This window comes from Hibiscus syriacus, unplaced genomic scaffold (assembly GCF_006381635.1).
Source record: "Hibiscus syriacus cultivar Baekdansim isolate YM2019G1 unplaced genomic scaffold, ASM638163v2 tig00112206_pilon, whole genome shotgun sequence".
Classification (NCBI taxonomy): Eukaryota; Viridiplantae; Streptophyta; class Magnoliopsida; order Malvales; family Malvaceae; genus Hibiscus; species Hibiscus syriacus.
This window is the reverse complement of record NW_024063267.1, coordinates 1294242-1304368: the sequence shown is the minus strand read 5'-3', so window position 1 is coordinate 1304368 and position 10127 is coordinate 1294242. Positions and strand designations below refer to the sequence as shown.

At 38.7% G+C, this 10127-nt stretch overlaps 1 pseudogene; it reads right to left on the bottom strand.

The window, feature by feature from the left end:
- Positions 1-7349: 7349 nt before the first annotated feature.
- Positions 7350-10127, bottom strand: LOC120175380 (annotated as a pseudogene).

Here is a 10127-nt window from a genome sequence, read left to right as displayed (position 1 = left end):
TGTTGTTAAAAAGACTAAATGTATATTTTATGAACTTTACTCTTTGTTTTTTTAAAACCCACCAATATCCGATCTATTGATAGATTAATCTAGAACGCGTATTTTAAAGGTAAAGACTAACCTTACTTACTAGACCAACCAATTATTGGTTATAAATTTTACTTTAAGTTGAATAGAAAATCACTGTCAAAGTTCCAATTACTAAATGCTAATAATCATTGTTATTATGGGTGATACGAGTGAATTTTCAAATACTAAAACTTTTAAAAACTATATTTGGAAAATTATCATGTAATTAAATTGACAAAAAAAATCAAATGTTACCAGACTTTAAAAAAACCCAACGTAGTTCTTATATTATTTTTCATTTTAAGTAACTCTCTAACTCAGAAAATAAGTTCAATATGAATATTTGATTAACTTTTTTCGTCCTTGACCGTTATGATGCTAACGTGACAGTTCTCAATACTGATTTGATAGTTCACGGTATTGACGTGACAATAGGGATGGCAAAAAAAACCGAACCCGTCGTGAAAAATCGAAAACAGAATTAAACGGGTCGGATTCGGGGATGATAAACGAGGACGAGGAAAAACCAAATTTTTTAAACGGGGACGGGTTTGGTAATCCCCGCCCCGATTACCCGAATACCCGACCCAATAAATATTAAAAATAATTATTTTATATATATATAATATTAATAAATTTAATTTAAATTAAAAATATATATAAAGGAGATTAGGATTTAAGAGAACACATATTGTAAAAAATACAACTTGTTCACAAGAGTCCAAAGCATATTGTAAAAGCATCGAATATGATTGTGATGATTGTGACGATGTACTAAATTGATATACAAGTTATACGTGATATCATTAACTTTTTTATATAAATTTTGATGACTTATAATTTTTTTGTGTAATTGTAGCAATCAGGGGTCACAACTGTTTGATGACGGTGGTGGTGTCGTTGACGTGAGTTGGAAGTTGAAACTTTGGAAGAATGATTTCGTTTATGAAAGTTGAAATATTATATTATTAGTCGTTGTTATTATATTTGTCTATTTGAATTGTTTTGTTTTTGTATTGGTGTTTGGCGTTTCAAGTAAGTTTAGATCCGAAAATGATATTATTTTTTAAATAACTCATGTCATCGTGTTAAATTTAAACAGTAACGGAGATCCCGGCGGTGAAAAATAATCATCTAAGGTAAACGGGTAATTTTCACCTCGGGGGTAATTTTCACCACGGTTATCCCCGCGGAGAAAATTACCCGTTTAAATAATCGTTTATGCTAAAAGGGATACTCGTTTCCCCGCGATTTTCCCTGATTACCCGATGGGGATCCCTGTTTAAATCCCTGAAGTTTTTTAAGTAGAGACGGGTACGGATTTTTTTAAACGGGAACGGGGGACCAATCCCCGGCCCGAAACCACCCCGTTGCCATCCCTACGTGACAGTCCACGATGTTGACGTGACAGTCACAGTGACAGATAATATGACAAACGAGCTAAATTGATAACTTAAACCATGTCAGTACCTTGGACTTCCACGTTATCATTGTGAACTGCAATGTCAACACCGTAATGGTCAAATAACGAAAAATGTTGATCAAAATGCCACATTAAATTTGTTTTATGAGTTAAACAACCACAATTAAAGAAAAAATAATATGAAGATCACATTATTTTTTTTGAAAAATACATCAATATTTAATGCCTTTTGCCAATTAATATTTGTTTTCTGGTCAAATTACCATTGTTTTGAAAATCGGACTGGCCGGTTCAACCGAGAACCGTTTGATAGTCCGGTTCAATTTAAACCGGTTGAACCGCTACTAGTGAACCGGCTAAAACCACTGAACCGTTCGAACCAGACCGACTGAAAACCGAAAAAAACCAGAAATTTTGTTTAAAAAAAAAAAATTAAACCAAACAACGTCGTTTGTTAAACGAGCCAAGTCGAACTCGAGTATTGCTGAGCTCGACTCGAACTTGAAAACTTTAAAAGTAAGCTCACTCGACTCAAAACTCACAACTAAAAATTATCAAGTTCAACTCAAACTCAAAATATAATATTGAACTTGAACTCAAAAAGGCTTGAAAAAAAAAAATTAGAAGCTCGATTTAAGTCTAAAATTCGAGCTTGATTGAAGTAAAAGAATATTTCACTCAATGCTCACAAAAAAGCTCCATGATTTTGAATGCCAAATTACCTCTATTATTTATAGAAGTTACTTGTGATGCTCTTCTATGTTTCTTAGCAATGTGAGATTGTTTTGTTCTTCTCATTTCTCTTTAGACTTTTGGGAAGCTCTTCTATGTTTCTTAGCCATGTGAGATTGTTTTTTTAAAAAAAAAAATTAAACCAAACAATATCATTTTGTTATGATTTTTTTAACCCCAAATTTATTTTTTAATTATAGTTATATAATTATATTATTATTTAATATGTTTTACCTTAAATTATGTTGTAGTTAATTTGAATCATTTTGTTTCACTTGATTTTATGGTTTTTAACTTATATATGTTATGACTTGCTTTGAATATGACTTGTGATATAAAAAATTATTTTTTATTAAATATTTTTGGTATTTTATTTAATTTTTTTAAATAATTATGACGTCGTCCGATTCTTCCGACCGGTCGGACCAATTCGACCGGTTGAACCAGTGAACCGGTAGCATAACCGGTTCGCTAACCGATCCGGTTCTGAAAACCATGATAATTACATAATTGTGACACATTGGACAATTATCATAATGTTAGTAGGAATGAATTAATCGTATTTATAGACTTTTTTAAAAAATTGTAGGTAAGTCAAAACATGAAGTTTACATCAAGAGGTGTATTGCAGTAAATGCGTGGGATGCACATCGAATGTCTGTAAAGCATAATGGCTGTCAAGTTTAGCCAATTTATCCACAAGCTTGTTGCATTCTCGATCGATCCAAGTTATGTCGATAACCCAGCTTCTGTGGCGAAATCTTTCAATTGCTCGAACCAGGGGAGTTTGGAGCTTGAGGCAGCTTTATGATCATGGAGGAGACGAACAACTTCTTTACTGTCAGTTTAGATCAACAGCTTCTCAAAACCAAAGTCCCAAGATAGTTGTAAGCCAATTAAAATTGCCCATAATTCACATTGTAGAGGATTGGTGATGCCTATCTTTTTGTCGAACCCCGAAATCCATGATCCCTCATTGTCTCTGAAAAGGCCGCCAATGAGCCAGTAGCTGTACCTGAAGAAACAGCTCCATCCGTACTCAAACATATTCAGCCCCCAGGCGGAGGATGCCAATGGATAGGAGCAGCGATGGAGTTTCTGATATGGACACCATGCAGGAACTCTCAGAATAGTATCTTCCACAAGTAATACTTCTAGTAGCGGTAGAGACAGCCAAGAATCGAGCCGATTAAAGGTTATGTCATTTCGATTTTTCCATATTTGCCAGAGAGTTGAGGCGAAAACTAAAGGCAAGATAGGTTGCTGCCTATATGAAGATAAGTGGCTTTCAAGTTGGAGGGTATCCTATCTTCAAGTGTAAGAAAGAAGGATGGAGTTGGGGAGAATCACTCCCCAAACAGCTTGGGCATACATGCAATCCCTTAAGGCGTGGGTCGAAGTTTCCACGGCTTCGAGACAGCAAGGGCAGTGGGTTGATGAGCAATGGATCGATGGCGCATCAACATTTGTCATTATCCTTTGTTTAGAGGCGAGCCAAAGAAATAAGCGGATACGTTGGTGTACCTTCAACTTCCAAAAATTCCATATAGGTTGCTTTCGATCCCAAGTTGTGCGTCCGAAACGATAAGCAGAACTAATCTGAAATGAGAAATTAGGACTCCACCGCCAGATCGGCTTTTCAGGACCATCACTTCGATCGGGCATTTGATTCCAGGAATATGAGGAATGCTATCAGGAGTGAAATAGACAGAGAGTTTGTGTAGATCCCAGTTACCAGTTATGTTGATAGCCATCCACCATTCTTATTTTTGGACAATCTCATAGAATGAATTGCTTTCTGGTTTATGATGATATTTTCAATTATGTTGCGCCCCGCAAGAAAGCTGGTTTGATGGTCAATCAGGATCGGAAAGATAGGCTTTAATCGACTGACAATTAACTTCGTGATCAGCTTATACATGACAATGCAAAGGCTGATAGGTCTAAAATCTGTGAGAGATTCAGGCCTGTCGCATTTAGGAATAAGAACCAGGATTGTTTCTGTTCAGGGCAGGTTCTAAAGCATTACCCCGGAAGATGTTCTGGATCATTGAAATAATCGAAGGCCCCACGTACACCATTGCTTCTTAAAAAATTCGGCATGAAGACCATCGCAGGGGATTTTAAGGGTGACGTGCTCATGAGGGCTTGGTAAATTTCATCGGCTGAAGGGACGAGATCAAGAGTAGCAGTAAGATTTGGTGCCAGCGTGGGAAATAAGCCACAGAGGGGGAAAGAACCCGAATCTTGGTCCGAATTCGTGAAGAGGTGTTGGAAGAAACAACAGCTTCTTCTTTAAGAATTGATTCGTCATCGCACCATGTCCCGTTTCAAAGTTTTAAGAAAGTGATCTTTTTGCTTGCGACAAATAGCTTTCCTGTGAAAATATCGAGTATTTCGATCTCCCAAAACAATCCATCAGAACAGGATTTTGCCGCCAAAGAAGCTCCTCTTGGTCTAAGAGATGCTCAAGCTCAATAATTAATTCTGATTCCAATTTAGACAAGAAGCGAGAAGAGTGAGAGCTAAGGGCTTTTGGATTCCTCTAAGTCTTGCCATAACAATCCAATTTTTGGTGCCCAGTTAGCTGAACACCGTCTTGTTCCAGAGTCAGCGGCTTTGGTGAAGATACGAATGGTCTCAGTCATAGATGAGCCAACCAGAGAAGTACGAAAATTACTTTTATTAGAGGAGTGCGACTCCCGACCAACTTGGAGGAGAATGGGTCGATGATCAGACCCCATACGAAGGAGGTGCTGAACCGAAGATTCGGGAAAGACTCATCCCAATAGTTGTTTCAAATGAATCTATCAAGGCGAACAAAAGATGTTCCTCTACCAAGTGTAATCCGGACCATTGAAACCCAAATCGTGGAGCCAATAGTCAAAGAGCAGATTCTGGAAATCTTTGCTAGCTTTGCCGACGAAGAACAACCTTTTCTATCATCAGGGCTGAGGGTACCATTAAAATCGCCAAAGAAGATCCAGGGAGAGCGAATAGAGGCAGCTAAACTTCGCAAGTAGGGCCAGAGAAGTTCGTACCAGCTGCTGAAGGACTAGAACAAACAGCTGTAGCTAGTAGAAAAGCTGCTTCTAATACCATAATGCAAAGTGACGAATTGGAAATGATTAGCAATAATATTAACAGAGACGAAGTCATACCAACGATCCAGATAACCCCGAAAAGTCATTTGCTTCAATACGATGAGAATGATGGGAAATTTAAAGCAGAGATAACCACATCAGCTCGAAGACCGCTAATTCTTGGCTCAACAAAAACCACCAGATCAGGCTTATAGTCACGTAAATATTGTTTGGCTGCAGACAAGAAGCGGGGGTGACCACAGCCTTGAACGTTCCAACATAGAATTTTGAGATCCATAAAATAACGAAAAAATAGGAGCATAAGAGCAGGTTTATTCAACCATTGCCACGGCACTATCACCAACCAAAGCATGACGTATATTCTCAACAGAATCATTAATATTCAAGACATGGCCATGAGAATTATCACCCACCAAAGCATGACGCATATTCTCAACAGAATCATTAATGCTCAAAACATGATCATGAGAATATCTTGCTGCTTTAAATGATGGAGAGGATCACCCGGAGGCCCTTGGATTCGTGAGAATCAGTTAAAGCAGGAGGCGTAGAGCTTGGCAAAATCCGGGCTCTCATTCTCCTTCATAACAGTAGTCGAGTGTCTCGATTTGTCCAAGCTAGAAGGTGGACGAGGCTGAACGGCTGAACTAGAACTTGAAGGTCGCGAAGAGAGATCCTGAAGGGCGGGGAAATCAGAGAATTGGACAGTGAACGGTTTCCGGATTGTTATAGCCTTAGGAGCTTTGGTAGCCACTTTCGATTTTCCTTTGGATTTAGACTTGGGATTTAGTCGGGGAGGATCAGCAATCGTTTGAGGGTGAACAGGAGCAGGCTGTTCAGTCGCATCATTGGTATCCATATCAATTATCGGGTTGAATCGGGAGCTCTGAACCATGTTATTAGGGTTTGTTGGTGCCTCCTGCTTTTTGATTATCCGGCGAAGAGGACTTTGGGCCACCATCCAAGGCCCGAAAGATTCTGAGTGATCGTTGTGAAGCGTAGGAGGGGGATTTGAGACAGCAGGTGCTTCAGTCGATTGGTTGTCTGGCAAGAATAAAGAGAATGTCCATACCCGCTGCAATGGAAACAAATATAAGGGAGTGATTCATATTCGACCAATTGTATATTACCGTTCACCATAAGTTTTGAGATCAGTTGCTTGGATAAGTCAATGGTGATCGCCATTCGGCGAAACTGGCCTCGACGACCCCATTCCGTTTGATCGCCACCATTTCCTCGATTAAGCTTCGTTTGTAGAAGGTAACGGGAAGCCCGGGGAGTCTGATCCACGCCATAACTTTTAGGTGAGGCATGTTTGTAGAAAAATTCGGTGTCCAAAGCGTTGAGATAATCGGAGTTCGTTCGAAAGGTAACCAGGAAGTAGTCGTCCTCTATGTCCATTAATTTGATGGCTTGTTTCGGTTTCCATAATTCGTTGATTTTAGAACGCAGGGTTGTGTAACCAATACGACGACCCAAGATTTTGACAATGAGTGTTTGATCGAAGCTTTTTTCATTAAGCTTTTGAATCCGATCGGAAAATTCAATGGATGGGATTCCATCAACGACGGATCTGACAGCATCATCTTGAATTTCGATATCATCTTCATCAAAAATTTCTTCCGGGTCTTCGTTCATCGCAGAAGAATCCTTCATGAGAGAGTCCTTACATGTAAGAGATGAATTTTTCGTAGGGGTTCCATCGGGGGGAGAAATCTGTCTATTTACACACGTCTTTCTATTTTAAATTTCGTAATATATAAGCGGGGTAAATCTTAATTTACACACGTCTGTATATTTTAAAGTTTACGATTAAAATAGAAAATTATGTGAAATAAATTTTACACAAATTGTGTATCAAATAATAACCCATTAAAAATGACATGGTTCAAAATTTAATCATACAATAAACCAAACGAAAGAAAAAAAAGGGGAAAACCATAGAAGCTAACCCTACAACTACAACAAACAAAGGCTCAGGACACAAATCCTTGGAAGTTAAATCCTAGAATTAGCCCATTTTGTTCTTAAATTACTCAAGAATCAAAAAAGCCTGACCCAGCCCTAGAAAGAGTTCTTTGCCAGCATCCTTCCCCATCATAACCATGTCTTCATAAGCATATGCACCTTTTCTAGATTTCAAGCACTGAAATATACATACATATACACACACACATATGGAGAAGAAATGACAGTTAAAAGGCAAGAAAAAGATGATTAGAAATTACGGAAATGTTGGAGTGATGATCGTACCACGTGTTCCATCTGGTGAAGCTACCAATCCTTTGAATACACAGTTACCATCTTCATCTTTGGACGCATAGCCGGCGATTGGAGTACGGCAAGACCCATCCAATGTCTCTAGGAAGGCCCTCTCACATGCAACTGCCAGTCGTGTTTCTTCGTGGTTTAGTGAAGCTAGGTAGTTTGCCTATAAATTGGAACCGGCAAAATCAATGGTTGGGTAGGAGATCAAAATAGATTTACATGATACAAATAAAATTTTGTTGACATGTAACGTCAGACATGGAAGACATAAATCAATGGCAAAACTTCAATTCAAAGGCATCATGAGCACGGCATGCTGCAACATAGCATTTGGTCGTGCCTAGCACCCGCACCTAGCTCAAGAAGTATTTGAGGCTAAGGAAGGGGTTTCAAGGCTCAAGGATCGGCAACAGCCTAGTGTAGCACCACAACATGGCTTGGAGAAGGCACCGGGGGGGGGGTGCATCGCCCTCACAAGCCCACACAGAAAGGTACCCTACCCGCACACTGCATAGGGGTAGGTGGGTAGCATACTCTAGAAGGCCCTAGAAGACCTTTAACCGACTTAGCGAGAGATAAGCCAACTTAGGACCACATACGTAGCATACCCTAAAAAGTGGCTCTGCCCTCGCTACATATGGTTAGAAATTTGAACTCAGCCATAAATCAAGTAAAAATAAAACATACCATCTTTTCATCATTGCTTCGGCATGCAATTCCAATAGCCCCTTGCGCACAGCTGGGAGCATTTCATCAATTGAAAGAATAGAAGTAACATTTTCTGTCATGCTCAGGCGCCTGAGTCCAGCTAATGCCAATAAAGTTGCTTGAACCGCCCCCTCAGAAAGTTTTCTTAATCGTGTCTGTACATTACCCCGGAAATTATCCTCCACCTAAATGGCAAAGAAAACTATAACTAATTTAAAACAAATAAATATTAACACAATTATGTACGTTTTAATTCAAAGACGACATGCTTTTTCATCAGAGCTGTAATAATGATATTTTAAATGCAATGCGGCATAAGAAAATTCAAATCAACTGTGTCGGCTCATACAAGACCAAATGAAAAGTATATTTCAAAAAAAATGTCTCGTAATTGACTGTTAATTCTTCTACAAATATAACAATGTACGATGTAGCAAAGTAACTTACCTTGAGCGATGGATATCTGTTAAGTAGTTGTGACTTTCTTCTAAGTGATGCAGTACCGACGACACTCCCTGCAGGTAGCTCAGCCAAAGAAGATGCATTCAGGGAAATAAATGCATCACGAACATCCTCACGCAAAAGGTTGCAAGTTAGAATTGTCTTTTCGGGTAAATAAGTAGGAACGTCCTTCATCGAGTGGACGGCAATGTCGATATCTCCGTTTATCAAAGCCTCATCTATTTCTTTTGTGAACAAGCCCTTCCCACCAATGTCTGCAAGTGGCTGACTCAATATTTATCACCAGTTGTCTTTATTACAACAATTTTGATAGCCCCTTCCTCAGCTAGTTCGGGATGGGAAGCCATAAGTTTGTCGCGTGTCTCGTGAGCTTGCGCCAGTGCTAATGGGCTGTCCTAAACATGAAATTCAAAGAGAAAGATACATGACCAATTTCGAACATATGGATAAAAAGTGTTATCTTCAATAATGTTAACCATTAGAACAAAAGAAGTGAGAAAAGTACATTTCTTCAATTAGAAAGCCTCCAAATTGTTTTGAAAATTTCAAAAACATGAATTGTAGTAATCTTAAATTGATATATTTCAGTAAAATAAAAGACAAAACTGGGATTTAAACGGCGGTCCGCTGTCAGAATAGCAGCCGTTAGGTAAAGGTGGTGTCCGAACCGTTATTGCACAACCACGATACGCACAATAGATGCTATTGCCACAGTCGCCATAAACCCAATGAAAATGCTACCGTAAGCGCAATTTAAATCCATGAGACGAACTATCAATTTTGTATTTTAAATTAAACCAAACTGACTCATGTTCATTAATACTAAAAGCATCAATGTCTGATCGAATGAATCATAGTCAAGCCTACAATTACACGTTCAAATTAGATATTTAAATTACAGAATCAGTAAAATCAGAGCTAGATTTTACATATACATCAAATAAAACCCGGAGAAAAGAAAACATCCATTATTAAAACAAGAAGTTCACTTTCCCGCATTATAATTCAAACCATCTGAGTTCATCAACCAAGGACGCCAACGATCCACATTATTAAGCAATAAATCCAGAAAACAAATCTCAGGACAAAGAAACGTACCTTCCTCTAGTACCTATTCTAAGAACTGCAACTTCTGTTTTAGCAACAGAAGCTTTTATAACCCCAAAACCCTGATTTTTCTTCCAACCGGGAAGAGATTGAAGCTTGAAATTTCGAAGGGGGGCGTCAAGAACAGAGACGGAGCCGCCACCGCAAAAGTTGACTAAACCGCCGCTAAGAAGAGAAGCTGCAGTCTCCATTGGAAGCTTGAGAATGGGAGAAGAAGAAGAAGGAGAAGTTGAAAGAAAGAAAGAAAGGATTGA